Raw genomic sequence first — 15,853 nt, 5'->3', positions numbered from 1 at the left:
CTTATGGTAGTTAAATTTAATGCGCCTTTTGAGTATAAAAAAAACACTTGATTCATTGAATGATGTTCGCTTTACGTTCAATGGCAAATACATATACCATTAAAAGAGAGAAAAGCAAGTCGTTTTGGAATAAAATTCAAAAATTGCTTTTACATTGCTTGTTTCTTTGGATGATTGCGTTTTAAGTCAAATTCGTTGAACTCCAAATAGTTCATTTAGTTTTCTTCCGTTCTTTTTTTGGGTGGGACCGAACGTTACCTTTAAACTATTCAACAAATAGTTAGTACAAGCAGTAGGTGTTCTAGGGTTAATAGGCCGACGATCCTTATACAATCATGCAGAAACATGTATGCCTAACAAGCTACCCATATCATGTCGCCAAGGTTGTCTTTATTGGAGCAAAACTAATATTAGGTTAGATTCTTTTATTCTCTGTGAGCATCAGTCAGTTTGTGAGCTTAAACTAAATACTTGTAGTGCTAAATTCTTTGATTTACATTAAAGAATGTAAAGGAATTGTCTACTATAAGAAAATATTTAAAATACGCAACAGATGTAAAATTGTCAGGACAATCCTTTGAATGATTTATACTTTGTAGTCTTGCCTCCGATTGTATTTAAAATGTTCTGTTATTATATACATGTATATATTTATGATATACCTATAATTTGTATTGCTTCAGGTTTAAAACAAACTATTAACATATTTTTAGTTCCTTCAGCTATTCGTATTTTGCCATAAAAAAAAACAAAGACGTTAAAGGATTCTTGAGGGGAAGGGACAAAATTGTCCCTTACCTACTATTTGGTCTGACTATTCGCTTTCACTTGTGAATTCCTTTCTTGTCTTTAATATTATAACTGTTGGTTAATAATTTCCGGAAAGGTTCATCCAATAAGTTGATTTGCCGTTGCAGTTCATGTCAGAATTCGGGTTGTTTGTCAAACGTCTGAACAACAATGAACATACACTTAAAGTTATATATCAATTTATTAAATTCATACGAGAGAAAAAAGGCTTTGTTGATTTGCTTTTGGTTTTATTTAATAAGCGTAGGGGTTTTTGTGATTGATTAATACATCATACACTTCCTATCATTATAAAGAAGTCCCACACAAAAAAAAAAAAACAAAAAAAACAATTAAAACCAAAATTGTTCAAACTGCGTAGCTGCTCTGGATTTCTTGGTTTCCAGCTAATTATAAGTAATGCTTAGACAAATCTTTAGAAATTCAAACATAATGTAATAGACCACAAAGGATGTTTGATATTTATCTAAGGTTTTCTACGTGATTGGAGCTGGCTGACAATTAGCTAGACCATCAATTGCTAAATACGCTTTCGAAAAATGTCGCTTTACCATTCGGTAATTATCTATATTGTGCAATATTTATTCGAAATTATAAAATTACACATTATACGAATGTAGATGCATTGTTGCATTATTTGCCCTTGGGAAATCATCTCAGCTAATTTTGAAAATATTTTTGCTAATTATGAAAATATTTTTCCGTTGAATTCTCTCAATCCTGAGCTGTTGTAAAGCGTAGTTTGCGCGAACTATTGATGCTTGCGAAACAGTGGTTGACAGGAAATTCGACGTGACCTGTCCTATCAACTGTAGTATAACTAATGAAATGTGAGTTGTAAGTTGATAGAACTTGGGGGATAAAAAATTGTCATTTAAAAGACTGACCAGTGATAAAAAATGCAATGAATGGCAATGTAGAGGTATTGCTTCGTAGCTGAGATCTCCCCGTCACATGCGGAATGAAGGCTGGCTGTCAGGGGACAGGTTGGAGGGGATATTTTTTGTAAGACAAGAACTGCTAACGAAACTGATCGAAACAAGAAGACAGCGTTATCTATCAAAATATTTTCAATAATAATTATTTTAACGGCTATGGTCTGACCGCTATCTGACTGCTAAGCTATAAAATTATCGACGAGACACAGAAACAAAAACAAACACCCGAAAGTCGTTATGGATCATTAAGAGAAGAACTTCTCAAACGAGCAATAAAATGCAGCTGTCGAAACAATTATAAACCAAATTATATGCTATATATTCAAATAATTTTACATTTATACCACAAAGTTTCTCCAAGAAGGTATACTGTAAATTAACTACGTTGTGACATAGTTAAAGACTCATTGATTATCGTCTGAAGGTTACAACTGTTATACACTTGTAATTGACCTTAATGACCTGTACCAAGTTAAGTAATGTAGTCTGTAATTAAGTGGCTGGTGGTGCTATAACAGAGACAAAATGCCTGACTGAAAACGAATACATTTCAACAGAGAAAACTGACAAAAATAAAAGAAATATAAAATTTATTACAAAAAATAAAACTATGTAGTATTGCCCTTGGGAAATCATCTCAGCTAATTTTGAAAATATGTTTGCTAATTATGAAAATATTTTTCCGTCGAATTCCCTGAATCCTGAGCTGTTGTAAAGCGTAGTTTGCGCGAACTATTGATGCTTGCGAAACAGTGGTTGACAGGAAATTCGACGTGACCTGTCCTATCAACTGTAGTATAACTAATGAAATGTGAGTTGTAAGTTGATAGAACTTGGGGGATAAAAAATTGTCATTTAAAAGACTGACCAGTGATTAAAAATGCAATGAATGGCCATTGCTCAGATTATATGAAAAATAAAAAGTATATGAGCTGAGTAATCCCCCAAGTTGTAAGATATTAAGTGAGGTGGAATTCAAAAGGGGGTATAAAGAGAGCCTTCAAGTCGCATGTAGTGAAAAAGTATTAGAGAGAGAGAGAGAGAAAAACAAAATGAATATACAAATATGATGCACAGAACATAACTGTAAAGTTTGATTGTATCTAGAAAAATAAAACAGCAACTCGTCACATGGCTGAATATAAGAAAACTATAAGGTTTACATGTGTTTCTTTTCACATTCCAAGCAGGCTCTAAATTAAAATACGCGTTTCTCGGCAAAAACTCAATGACACAAGTTCGTTAAATACAGTAAAATATAAATCCACATGTATCAGGGGAAAACAGCAACTTTTCGAAACGGCTGAATATTCTATGAAATCGGTAAATTCGAATTCAAATAATTGTCACTATAGATAAGGCTTAAAGTTAAAATACATTGTTTCTTCTGCTAAACGATATTGTATGTATAAAGATATGTCCAAGTGTATCGAGAGAGAAACAGCAACTCTTCGAATGGCTGAATACTTCATAACAAGTAAAGTTAATTCACATTAAAGTTCAATTATGGTCAACAAGTTCACAATTAAATTTCATTGTTCTTGGTAAAATAACATCCATTCAAGTTCGATAATGTCCACATATCGAATATGACTCAGATATTTTTAGACAATGTCAAAGACTTCTGTGCTTTTCGAATCGTGTCCGTGGAAATACGAATATAACGACAATAACTGTCTGATGTCCACCGACCAAGAGTTTTGATAAGATGATCTTGAATATTAACAGATCCTGCCGATGTACTGGCACCAATTCTAAAAGAATGACCATTGTATAAGCTTGAGTTGTACCCACAAATATCTAGTACATGTCTTAGACTTCTGATGAAAAAGTCCCTGTCTAAAGCGCTACCATTCTCTTTGACAAACAATGGATCTGAAAAACAAAAAGATGCTTCTCTACCCTTCCTGATTGCGATATACTTTTGGACAACAGAGAAAGGACAAATGGTATGATCGGATTTGTGAAGCTGTATACTGACACCTTTACGAAAAGGATCTGTTTTTGAGGTTTTAAGGTGTAGAATAGCATAAGAATCGAGAATCTCAACATCCGTTACACTTAGATTTACAGTAGAATCAAAATGTTTAGAAACTGTAAATTCACCACATCTTAGAAATCCAAAAAAAGGCTACTCTACAGGTCGTTTCTAACATACAATCAGTAAATGTAGAGAAAACACCTGCTCTAAGAAAATTGAAGTACCTGAAAAGTAATAGGAAGACGTGGTTTTGGATTATGCTCTCCTTGTATACGTTTGACGGCGCGCATTATCATATTGAGTCTATGGAGTGTCGATTCATTTGTATAATCAAACGGATGGTCACAGTTACTTTGGATATAATAAAACCGATTTCCACATAAATACAATTTAATGGTTGTATGTAAAAGTCTCAAGTTTTTGTAACAATGTGCGACAAAATGAATCAAAATATCACCAGAAATCGGAGGCATGGGTTTACCTAACCAGACAACCCCGTTGTTAGCACGAAATGCAGTATAAGCTCGATATCCAACTTTATACGTCTGAGATGTTCTAGTTGATAACACATGTCGCCATAAATCCGACACTGTAGACTTTAATGCCACATTACTCGTGAGACTGGCGGGCACTTTTGAGGTACTTTGTCCGCTAAATGTGCAAGTATCTTGAAACGCTCTAGCTGTAAACGAGAAAGAGAGTCACTGATATTATTCTGAACTCCAGGAACGTGTTCGGCACGAAAACAAAAATTATTTATACAGGCATACAAAGTAAGAGTTCTCATAAGTTTCATTATCAGTAAACATCTAGAACGACCTTTATTAACAATATGTACGGTGGCTTCATTGTCACATCGAAATAAGATTCTTTTAGTTGTCCATGAATGACCCCATAAGATGGCTGCAACGACTATAGGATAGAGCCATGGAATATTTCTTTTCGCATGGAGAATTTAAATCATCCGGCCAAGGAGAACAAAACCATTTCCCCTTGAAATAACCACCATAACCAATGGTAGAAGCCGCATCTGTATATAATTCGATATCCCTAACACTAGTATAGTCAGAATCATAAAACATATTAATGCCATTCCAGTTTACCAAAAACGAGTACCAAAAACGCAAATCGGTACGACATTCATCGGTCAAATAAATTTTGTCTTTGAGATCCTTGACAGTTGTTGATAAAGATATTAGGTATGAGACAAAAGAACGACCCGGAATTATAACCCGCATAGCAAAATTTAAATGCCCTAACAATTGTAGAAGATCACGTTTAGTACAAGATTGTCTGTTTAAAAACTTCTTGATAAATTCACTGATGCGACTTGTTTTATCTAAAGGCAAGCGAGTCTCCATCTTTTCCGTGTCAAGTATAATACCCAAATATTCAATAACTGTACAAGGGCCAACAACCTTGTGTTTAGCCAGTGGAATATTAAGTCTTTTAAAAAGAGTAGTCATTAATGCCATAGTTCTCTCTGCGCAAGAATCGGGTTTATCTATAGTCAAGAAATCGTCTATAAGGTGAAATATATATTCAATTTTGTAGATATTACATTGTGTAGTAGCAATCCAACAATTTGCTCTGGATAAGTTATCGAAAATAATTGGCGAGCTCCTACAACCAAACGCTAGTCTATTAAAGAAATAGTATTCTTTGCACCATTTAATGCAAAAGAAATGCCACTGGTCCTTTCTCATACCCAATTGTTTGAAAGCGGACTCTATATAGAACTTTGAACACAATGAAAAACGACCTAATTTTCGTATAACTTTGATCGCATCGTCTATTCTGACATACGTCATTGAACAATCTTCTTTACTGATCAAGTCATTAATACTACAATTATCATCATCGTCATGTGGGGCTGATAAATCCAATATAAGCCTCTTTTTCCCGGAGAACTTCCCCACAGCAAGTCCCAAAGGGCTGACTCGATAATAGTTAAACGGTGGAATTTTATACGGACCTGACAAGAAACCTTTTTCACATTCTTTGTCAATAAGCTCCCGCACGGTTAAAGGTTGAGAGCGAGCTGAAAAGTTATTCTTACATTCAAGTGTCGGTATATCAGTACATTTAATCATAGTGTCAAAGCCCTCGTTTATTCCACTACAAAGATAATTAACAAAATTTATATCCGGATGCGTTTAAAATAAATCACGTAACAAGTTAACATTGATAGGTGAATTTTCGATAACAGGAATTGTTACTAGTCATTTTTTATCTTCGTTGATTGTAGTCGACCCTCTAGAAGATTTGTTCCTTTGAGTATCTTTGTTGCAGTTAAAGGCGGAATGAAAAGCGAAACAAGAACTGCAAATATGAGTCAAAGAACAACCCGGTCTGGCACACCCCCTTGTGGTGTTATAATTATTGCAGACCTCTTTCCCATCGTGCAAAACTCGTGTTCTGCCCCTCCTATCAACGCGATCGGAAGATGGTCTATTCTTCGGATAAGTACTACGTTCTACTGATTGAGAAGAAAGAGGGCAAACATTTGTTCCTTGATCAATAGCGTAACAAAGTCTACAAACTTCTGGCCTTGCATGCGGAGCTAAAAGCGTAGGAATGTCATTGTCTTTAACTCCCCAGTCAAATTTAACTTTGAAATCGCGAAGTGCAGTTGCAGCTTTGGCGGCAAAAAGCTTATGATATTCATAATTTTTTTCGCCGTAGCTAGATTCAATCTGTAAAATGTTAGCTAAATAACAATCTAATTCTTCGCTGCGTTGAGGAAAAACCCTACACATGACGGGCTTATATTTGCCAAAAGCGCATACGGACTCTTAAATAGTGAGCGTTCTATGAAGCCGGATATCCTTTTTTCCTGGCAAATTAATTTCTAGACCACTGCTTGTAAGTAAAGTACTAGCTGCCTGAACGGATTCGTAATCCTTCATTAGTAATCCGGCTAGATTAACGTCCCTACCTTCAATGATTTGCTTTTTAAGCGCTGGTGAAATGATATCCAAAAAGGGAACAGACGATGATGGCACTCCGTTAATAGTAGCTGTAGATGTGTTAAGGGTGGGATTTATCCCGCAATCGCTTTCACTAGGAGAAACACCGTACCATTTGTATAATGTAAACACATTATCATCTGCTGTGTGCACTTGATGACATCTATTTCGTCTTATATCTTGTATATTCCCGGAAAAATCCGCTGATAAAGGAGTATTAGAATTATTCCTGTTGGTGTTAGAATTCATAGAATCCCTTAGTCCTAAAACAACTTCTGTTAAATTTCCGATCAGAAGTGGAAGTTCATTAGACGAATGACTGGTCACATTTGGTAAAGTTGGCGAGCCTTCCTGGTCTTCATTTGACAATTGTTCAGGTTCGGAAACTGATTTGAGATTATCGAAATAAATTTATTGTAACACTTTACTTAATTTTGAAGTAATGTTTATTCCAATATTTGTCAGTTCTTCCTTGAACTTCTTAACTGTCCAAGACGAACAGTCACTTTCTTGTCTGTTTATTTCAATTGGATCCGGAGAAAACCGACTTGTAGATTTCCTTTTTCTCCGAGAAGCCATAGTGTTAAGTAATCCATAAAAACATTCAAAAGTTCCAACTAAACTTTAGATATATATATAAAGTTAATAATTCCTGAATAATAATATTTTTTGTAAGACAAGAACTGCTAACGAAACTGATCGAAACAAGAAGACAGCGTTATCTATCAAAATTATTTCAATAATAATTATTTTAACGGCTATGGTCTGACCGCTATATGACTGCTAAGCTATAAAATTATCGACGAGACACAGAAACAAAAACAAACACCCGAAAGTCGTTATGGATCATTAAGAGAAGAACTTCTCAAACGAGCAATAAAAAGCAGCTGTCGAAACAATTATAAACCAAATTATATGCTATATATTCAAATAATTTTACACGCAACACTGGCAGAGATGCATCGCAAGAACTAATTAAAATTCAATTCTTCTTGAATAAATGAGAGGTCTTTCTCCTTCAAAACAGGATTGATTGGTTTATTGATTTATTGATTGATTGATTGATTGATTGGTTGGTTGGTTGATTGGTTGATTTATTGGTTGGTTGGTTTGTTGATTAATTAAACACGTTGGATAGGGTCTCTTCGCACAAGCGAAAAAGAAACAAATGAGAACTTGGACCCCGTATTAAACACATGAGACGGAAACATGCATGCAATGAATAATTATTTGATTGATTAATTTATTGGTTGGTTGATTGGTTGATTGGTTAATTGATTGATTGATTGCTTGCTTGCTTGCTTGGTTGATTGATTAATCAAACACGTTGGATATTGTCTCTTGACACAAAAGAAAAAGAAACAAATGAGATGGAAACATGCATGTAACGATTGATTGATTGATTGGTTGGTTGGTTGGTTGGTTGATTGATTGATTGGTTGGTTGGTTGATTAAACACGAGGGATAGGGTCTCTTGAAACAAGCGAAAAAGAAACAAAGGAGATCTTGGACCCCATATTTAACACATGAGACGGATAAATGCATGCAATGCATGATTGATTGACTGATTGATTGATTGGTTGGTTGGTTGGTTGGTTGGTCGGTTGATTAATTTAACATGTGGGATATGGTCTCTTGAAACAAGCGAAAAAGAAACAAATGAGATCTTGGAACTCATATTAAACACATCAGACGGAAACATGCATACATGCATGCAATGATTGATTGATTGATTGGTTTGTTAGTTGGTTGGTTGATTGATTGATTGATTAATTAAACACGTGGGATAGGGTCTCTTGAAAGAAGCGAAAAAGAAACAAATGAGATTTTGGACCCCATATTATACACATGACACGGAAACATGCATGCAATGATTGACAGATTGATTGTTCGATTGATTGATTGGCTGGTTGGTTGGTTGGTTGGTTGGTTTGTTAGTAAGTTGATTAAACACATGGAACGGAGCCACTATGATCATGCAAAAACGGAATTGAAAGCCTAGATACTATATCCAAACACATGGGATTTAGCTTTTGAGAGATCCCTTAACAAGTAGTAAGGTCAAAGGTCAATGTCAACCTACAAAAGCATTAAAACACACATCAAACTCTTTAAATAGTGCCACAAACACATAATTTGCCTCTTTGTACATGACCTTGACATTTGACCTTGTGACCTTGGTCAAGGTCATTGGTCCACAATGTCATTGCAAAAGACCCTATGGGTCTAGGACCTTTTGTTTAAGAGTTTTGCCTAATAATGTCTTTTTATAAACCATCAATGGGGGTTATGTCCCTTACACAATGGTAAAACCAATTCTTGTCTCTAAATTTATCTTCTTGTCGCAAATTCTTCCTTCCTGTCACTAACCTTTTTCTACTTGTCGCTTCTTGTCTCTACAACCTTCTTGTCGCTAATTAGTGAGACCGTCTTGATTTCCGGTTTTATTTCATTCTGTTGGTACATTACTTGACAAGGTTATTTATGTGATAAACGGAATAATATAAAAGGAAGGAATTCAAATGTGCATACACAATTAAATAACAATCATGTCAAACAAAAAGAATATCACGATGAACAATAATTACCTTTCTATCATCAGAATTCTCCAAATTTAAAAAAGGTACGTTTTGTCTTCTAAGTTAAATTTGCCGCCAACTTAGACTACTGTAATTCCGTGTTGCCGCCAAACAATATTCCTACGCCTTTTGCCTTTTGGGAAATGTAAACGACTTGTCTTTAGAGATTTTCGGCGATTAGATATTTCATACAATTGTTCTTTGACATCATAGCCAAAAGCACAGGGGAAAATAAACTACGTACGGATTTCTATTGAGCACTATTTCCTATGTGCAACTTCAAATATTTTACATTGTTCGACGATCATTTAAGGTTATTCTGGTAATATATTTTGTATTCCAGAATTAAAAAGGGTCTAATTAGTTATTAACAACATATTAGCCTACTAGATAATAGGAATAGCACTTTTTTCACCATTCGCTGGGAAGAACACAAATCTAGTGTGCTAGCATAAGGCAGCTTAACTGCCTAAAAAAATATCAATACACAGCCATATAGAAGAGGTCATTAACCGTTACAGCTTTAACAAGTATGGATTCACAAAAAGATTTTAAAAGGCCAATAATCGAGTAGGCTAAATTATTTCCAACAACCAGCCATCCCATATGTGATGTGGATTAGTATTTCTCTCCTGTCTACCTAAATTTCATAGAGATCTTAAAATAAAATAAAGGGGGAATGTGTCCATGGGACTCAGATGATGTCCTCGCTTGCATATCATATAAAGTTGTAAAAGGACATAACTGAAGAACAGTAAAAGTGACGCTACCCAAATTTGATGTGAGTTTTGTGGTTATAAGTATTGTGTATACGTTTCATAACAGTAAAAGTGACACCACCAAAATTCAAACTTGTTCTGTATTTTGTGGTAATAAGTAGTGTGTATAAGTTTCATAACATTTGGTGTATGCAAACTAATATAGAGAATGGAAACCGACAAGGCTATTTCGATCGTGTAATATCAATTTTTTGTCCAAAAACTACGTGTACCATTTTAAGTAAAACATGTCATTGTCAGCATGTTTATGACATCAGAATGACACCATAATTGACCTCTATGCACTATACTGTCCAGATTAAGTTAAGCCTTTCGTTTATCAGTAAAACTGATATAATTTTCAAAGGCTCAAACAAATTTTTTTTTTTTTTCAATTTCAGTGCCCACATGTAACCTTCTCCTTTTAAAGCAGCATACATCTCACTTTTTACGGTCGATAGTACTAAATAAGGTTAAGGTTGCAATCCCCCCTAGTCAAAGTGGACTGTTTTTGTTGTACAGTTTATGACCTTTCATTTCTGTACTTTCTGTACGGTGACCTATAGTTGTTAATTTCTGTGTCATTTGGTCTATTGTGGAGAGTTGTCTCAGTGGCAATCATACCACATCTTCTTTTTATATTTCGAACGGACGGATTCTAAATTGTAAATTGTTGCTTTTCCAACGTTTGGTCTCCATTGTATCTTTATGGTTGTTTATACTATAAAAACGTGATGTATAACGGAGATCATACTATACATTTAAATGATTGTTTTCTGTCAATTGAAAACAAATTGTTTTTAAAGTTTGTATGTCATTTTACGTCACTTGAAATTGTTTATAAATATTTTATTTGGTATTAAAATTAAGAACCATGGTTATATTGATAGCAAAAGTATCGAGAACATTTGATTTGGAATGATAAGTTTTGCTGCAATCTCTGTCGTACTTTTTACAAATGCAGTATGTCATTTAGCGGATGGTCAAAACGTCAGTGTGATAACTTTTCAATCTTCCAAAATATTGTCAAAAAACGTATGAAACTGGTAACGGGTGTGAAACGCGTGTTTTGGGAGGAAAATTTCACGAATTCCCACTCCCTCCTCCATGACCTTCGAAATGAAAGGCTTTGAAAGCCACATATATGAATAAGAGTTTAAACTAAAAAGAATAGAAGAAATAGCCTTTAAAGTTTTGTTATCATTAATTATTTATAAACTGAACTTAAATAGAACCCGTGAAATTTAAACGTAATAAAAAAAAACATATTAAAACACTACGAAGAACCTAGAACTCTATAATAGCCGTTTTCGTTGTCTGGTATAGTCTACATGTAATTGAGTTTCACTTCATACAAATGTACTTCTTTATCAGATTTCAAACAAATATTTTAGATGATTGGTTATTTGCAAAATTATCTAAAATGTCATTATACTGTACGAAATAACAATACCAGAAAAGGAAATATTACTTTTTGCATATAAACGCGAACCGCGGTACTATCTGAATCTTACAATATAAAAGTATAGGTCCGTTTTTAGATTTGAAAAGTGAACATTTTGAGCACATGAGTTACATGTTACTCAGTTGGTTAGTTTTGTAAACAGTGTTTTGTGGATTGTGTGTCTGCTCGTTGTTCTGTTTGTACATGCTGTCATCCAGTTGTCTTTAATTAATAGTTTAGAGCTAACTTATTTCGAAGACACTTGTGATTGTATCCTTGGTACATGTATCGTTTTCTTCTTTTAAAGTTGTACATAATATAAGGAAAATTAACAATGCATGATAAAGAAATGTAAACGATTAAGAAATTATTTGTGATTTTACGACGTCATTATATCCATTTAGTTCATGAACTAATCCAACTTGCTGATTTTATACACATTTACGTCCATACTTATGTGGCGGAAATAATACACCGTCATGCAAGAAAAAAAAGCATGATTAACGATTAAATTTCTAACAGCTATTTACATAATTGTCAAATATGAAATTGTTTCCTGGTTGGTGCACACTTTATAAATCAAGGAAAACCTAAATATTTCAAACGAGTCACATTTTGTCATTTTTGTTGCAATGGTTACTCATATGTATATTTCTGAACAACTTTTTACCTTTAAAGGTCATGTTTATTCCAATTCTTTAATAGGTACATGTAAGGTTAATTTTAAATATGCACTTAGTTGTGGACCAAATATTGTACTCCTTTGAAACTTTAACATTGATAGTCAATTGATGACAATATTTCATACATGCTCATGCGAATGTTAACCTTGAATCTACAGTGAACAGGTACAGTTCCTAAATAGTATTATGAAAAACCACTTGCGAATATGCACTGAAGATAATTAAAAAAAACCGTGACATTTTTCGAGTAAAAAAAATATAAAATGCCTTTTAAATTCTTTAGATTTGACAACTTCATGAAAAGCGTATGGAATAATGCAAACGACGTTCATTGACATTTGTTTTAGTAAAGATTTGCAATTCTAATTACATAAAGAAAATTGTAAAGAAATCGTTAAATTCGTAAATAGGTAACTATAATAATGACGGAAAGTTACTTCAAGTCAAACGTATGAAGTATTTAAGTAGTAACTTTCTAATTACAGAGACAAAAACAGGCAAAACGTGAAAACATTTTGTTGTGAAGACTATGAAGAAGTAAATAGCAGGTGTGTTGGTAAGTACGTCTGTATGTACAATACTTTGCAGAGTCGGCAAATTCTAATACAACCTTTAATTTAACAGGAATATGAGTAACGACGTACCAATACACATACCACAATGAACAAATAATCCTCAGTTAGGTTTTTAACTCACAGGGAGTCAGACATATCAAATCTTCAAGCATCTGGTTTAATTTCACTTTAGAACCTTTTAGCACTGTGCATATGTAATGTATTTATCGACTCAGCAAAATCATGATCCAAGAGTCAAATGGGGGTAAAAGTATTGTAGGCTTATAACATTTTAATATTATGTATTAAACATGCGAAATCAGTTTACTATGAATTCTGGAAATGCTGTATACAAATAATGCTATCGAAATCTAAAATGTCAGTTTTTATGACATCTATCTCATATGACAAACATTCATCTTTTGTGTGTGGTTGCGTGTATGTTTTTGTCTCTATTGTATGGTGTGCTACCATTTTTTCTCTCCTAATGTATGTAGCCTAGTGTTCAGTGGAAACAACTTTTTTTCTGACACTTCCCTTCTGAAACAAAATTTATTTTAAAAAAATTCTTAGCCAACCAAATAACGTAATTAACATGCCCCTAAGAAAAATGGACAGTGCCTTATACAAAGGTGTATACTATATGTTATAATATGAAATCTTTCACTTTATAAACAACACCGTGATAAAATTCTCGATATATCTATACTTAGCGCAGACTCAGAGATATACATAATAATGGATGTTAAAATATACCTCCCACGTAAATCCACATGTATCGGAACCTATTTGCAAACGCTATGCTGATTATGTTTTAAAAATTGCAATTAAAAAGAGACTACAAAACTTTTATTCTTATTCGGATGCATATCCAAAAAGAATGAATGCACAAGTGCTCGGCGAAATCTACAAAAACCAAATAAAAAAAATTCCTGGAAAGTCCATTAATGCTTTTAGCGTATTTAAGTCCTTTCAAAACATCAAGTCAAATGAAAACGCTTAAGCTGAAGGTTTTTCCGTTACGTGAGTTTCTGTAAAAGAGGGACGAAAGATACCAGAGGGACAGTCAAACGCATAGATCGAAAACAAACTGACAACGCCATGGCCAAAAATAAAAAGACAAACAGACAAATAACAGTACAGATGACACAACATAGAAAACCAAAGACTTAGCAACACGAACCCCACCAAAAAATGGGGGTGATCTCAGGTGCTCCGGAAGGGTAAGCAGATCCTGCTCCACATGTGGCACCCGTAAACGCAAGCAGCAAACTGATGAGATTTTATGTCAACAACTTTGAACCAGGCACTTACACTGTAATTTTAATAAATATTATAGATAAAGCAAATTTTGGGATTAAACATGTATATAAGGTACAGAAAATTGCACCATTTTCATCACACATACATCTCTTCCTTTTTTGGCATTACTCATCTCATTTTCAATCTACATCTTATCAGTTTACAGGAAACAATATATATACATTAGTATAATCAGTATAACACAAATTGATGTAAATAAAATAAGACAAAAAATAACATAGTTCATGTAATTTTATGTTCATGATTATGTTATTTTTTTCCAAAGGAATATGCCAGACATGCAGGAAAAGACACACTGAGAGGTTGCAAGCTCTAGGTACAAAATGGTTTAGTTATTACAACTCTGATTGTCTGTTCATTGCTTTTAGAAATTTATCTGTGTGTTAAAAGATTTTGCTGCTACAGTATACATTTATCATGTAATGAAAAAAGAGATAGAAAGTATCAGAAACAGTATTCATGTATATTTCTATGTTACACACATATACTACAGAATTTTATTGCTATTCTTCAGTTTGTCTTATTCTGAATCCTTCATTTTCAACATTATATTCTAAAACTTAAACTGCATATAATTCCTTGCAATAGAAAAACTGCAATGTCAGCACAAATAGATAAAAAAAAAAAAAAAATTGATGAGGGTTTCCTCAAGGCTCTAACATGCTTAAATATTTTTGTAAATCCCAACAACGATATACATATAAATATATATATATTCTGTAACCATTTCATCTTCATGTCTTATATATCATGTACTGTATTACGACGCTAGATTAAAACTGACGAGGAAAGGTAACACCCGGCCACCGAAAGCTTTATCATTGTGAAACCTAGGTGGCAGAGTGGTCTAGCGTGTCAGATACAGTGCAAGACAATTTGGTGTCATGATTTCTCAGAAGCATGAGTTCGAATTCTGGAGAGGGGAGAACAAAAAATTTGCGAAAGCAAATTTACAGATCTAACATTGTTGGGCTGATGTTTAGACGAATTATATATACAGAATGTACACAGCCTTGTATCACCATCACTGCTGGTGATCCGATGGATTTATCTGTTGTAGAGTTGTCACTGGTTCAGACGTACTTATAAATATGATTATTGCTGTGACTGTATCTTGCATTAATTTGTAGGATCCTTTACAATAGATATTTCAGCTGATCTGTAACAATTCCATCTTCATGCCTTATATATCATGTACTGTATTACGATGCTAGATTAACACTGACGAAGAAAGGTAACACCCGGCCACCGAAAGCTTTAGTTAAGCCTAGGTGGCCGAGTGGTCTAGCGTGTCGGATACAGTGCAAGGCGATTTGGTGTCACGATATCTCAGTAGCATGAGTTCGAATCCCGGCGAGGGAAGAACAAAAAATTGCGAAAGCAAAATTACAGATCTAACATTGTTGGGCTGATGTTTAGACGAATTATATATATATGTTTTTCAGTCTGTGATGCTGTCCGTCTGTCTACTTTTCTCTGTCAGCCCATCTGTCCGGATTCAGGTTGAAAAATTTGGTGAAGGTGCATTGTCTTTTAGGCATGAATTGCAGTCACATCAAACATTTCTTATTATGGCCTTTCTACTTTGCGTACCAAATAAGTCTCATGACACCTTTTTCATGGTTCGCTGAATACACTAAAAAAAATAAATAAATTAATTCTATTTTTGAGTTAAGTTACAACAACTATTGTTATTTTTTGTGTGTATAATGTCATTTTTATCGAATGCTATTTTCAAAAAAAATCTGCCAAGAGTGCAGTCAGTCTTATACACACAACTGAGAAATTTTAACAAGATCAGATACCAGGTGAGT

The sequence above is a fragment of the Mytilus californianus genome, unplaced genomic scaffold (genome assembly GCF_021869535.1).
Source record: "Mytilus californianus isolate M0D057914Y unplaced genomic scaffold, xbMytCali1.0.p SCAF_8, whole genome shotgun sequence".
In the NCBI taxonomy this organism is placed as follows: Eukaryota; Metazoa; Mollusca; class Bivalvia; order Mytilida; family Mytilidae; genus Mytilus; species Mytilus californianus.
The sequence above is the reverse complement of the archived record's forward strand: the minus strand, read 5'-3'. Positions refer to the sequence as shown.